Below are 2,284 nucleotides of genomic sequence, written 5' to 3'. Positions count from 1 at the left end.
TTTACTTTCTATCTACACATGATTGAGAAATAAGTCCCAATATGTGGCACCTTGGGCACATATTAGGGCTTGGTAGGCGGAAACATAAGTACGTCATGTGTGCGTGTTATATAGATATATTTATACACACACACAAACATACAATCACACATATATATATGTATATATGGGTGCAGGCCTAGGCGTTGGGTAAATTTACTTTCTATCTACACATGATTGAGAAATAAGTCCCAATATGTGGCACCTTGGGCACATATTAGGGCTTGGTAGGCGGAAACATAAGTACGTCATGTGTGCGTGTTATATAGATATATTTATACACACACACAAACATACAATCACACATATATATATGTATATATACGTATACATACACACACATGCGTATAAATATACATACATATATCTATATGTATATATGTGTGTGCGTGTGTGTGTGCGTGAGTGTTTGGTTTCTCTGTGTTTCTCCCCAACCGCGTGACAACCGGTGTCGATCTGGTTTTGTCCCTGCAGCGTAGCGGTTCAAGAGAATAAGCACTCAGTTTAAAGAAAGGACCTGGGTTGATTCGTCCGACTAGAATTCTTCAGGCGTTGTCCTAGCAGCAGTCTAGTGACTGAAACCCGAAACAAGTAAAAGATGAAATATATATTTATAAATATATAGCTACACACACACAAAATATATTTTATATATATATATATATATATATATATATATATATATATATATATATATATATATATGGAGGCGCAATGGCCCAGCGGTTGGAGGATCGCAGTTTCGATACCCAGACCGAGCGTTGTGTGTGTTTATTGAGCGAAAACACCTAAAGCTCCACAAGGCTCCGGCAGGGGGTGGTGGTGACCCCTGTTGTACTCTTTCGCCCCAACTTTCTCTCACTCTTTCTTCCTGTTTCTTGAGTAACGGTGCGATGGACTGGCGTCCTGTCCAGCTGGGGGGAACACATACGCCATAGAAACCAGGAAGCTGGGCCCATGAACTGGCTAGGCTTGTGAACTCTTTTCAAGAAACAACATCGTAGGGCTCAATTTATTAAAGTATTAATTTGAAAGAGACAAGTTCCAAGGTTAACAATACTCCTCATCAAAGCCGACACATATCTAACTAAACATCTAAAGGCATATATAAGCCATTATAAGCATGAGAATACATAACGTACAAAAACATATATATACATTGATGAACCTAACAGCCCTGAATGAACCATAGTCCCCACCTGATGAAACTGATATCCATGTGCCTAATCCTTCTACGCTTTGCTGTTTCTGTTTCATATCCATGACAGCATCTAGGCCCTGCGAATATTCAACTACTTTTCCTTTCCTTCTAGCATTTCCTGCACACTCTTCACCTTGGGTATTTAATTCTTCTATTTTCTTATTTTTCATAATGACACTCTCCTGCTCAAACTCCCCAGTACTTCTTCAGCTGTTGTACCATCCATCAGTCTTGTACACGCTCCCATTTCTTCTTAGCCAGTTCAGGCCTTCCTTTTCGCGTTTGAGGCCTACCAACGTGTACCTAGGGTTATTGCAGTAACAAGAATGGGTCTCAGTTATGGCAACCTATTTGTTCGCTACTTTAAGTCCCAAGTTGTAACAATTCATCGAACCTGCTCCAGATTATACAGTTGTGGCATAGATGACTTTGTTGACGTCACCTCCCTTTTCCGCTAATTACTGAAAACTTTCATCTTATTCTTCAACCCTTTTCTGAATTCGTTCTCTCGTAATTAATTTCTCTTCTCTCCGAAAGGTTCACAGCCACCTCGACCGAACTTTCCATCCTACAGTCTCCGACCCTGTCAGAATACATGGGGCGACTTTTCATTCGACGGAGTGTACTTTGCTCAAACTCAAGCCACCTCATCCGAACCCATGAAGCTGTCCAGACCTCCATGACTACATTTCACAGCTATATTCAAACGACGCATCCATTCATGCTGTCGGGTTCGGGCGCGCACTCGCATATGTAAAGATAGATATTTGCACTAGAGACTCTTGCAAGTGTTTTTGATTTGAAGAAGAACGACGCTTCGTAACTGAATTGAAGAAAGAAAACTTCAAAGCATTGCTTGTTTCTAGGATTTCATTGCATTGTGCTTGTAGCTGACAAGGTCACAGTAGCGATAAACGCAAAAAGCTGCACACTCACACAAAAGTGTATGTGTGTGTATATAGTGTGCGTGGTAGCGTGTATATACACACACACACACACACACACACACACACACACACACATATATATATATACATATATATA

This window comes from Octopus bimaculoides, chromosome 1 (genome assembly GCF_001194135.2).
Source record: "Octopus bimaculoides isolate UCB-OBI-ISO-001 chromosome 1, ASM119413v2, whole genome shotgun sequence".
In the NCBI taxonomy this organism is placed as follows: Eukaryota; Metazoa; Mollusca; class Cephalopoda; order Octopoda; family Octopodidae; genus Octopus; species Octopus bimaculoides.
This window is presented reverse-complemented; position numbering follows the sequence as displayed.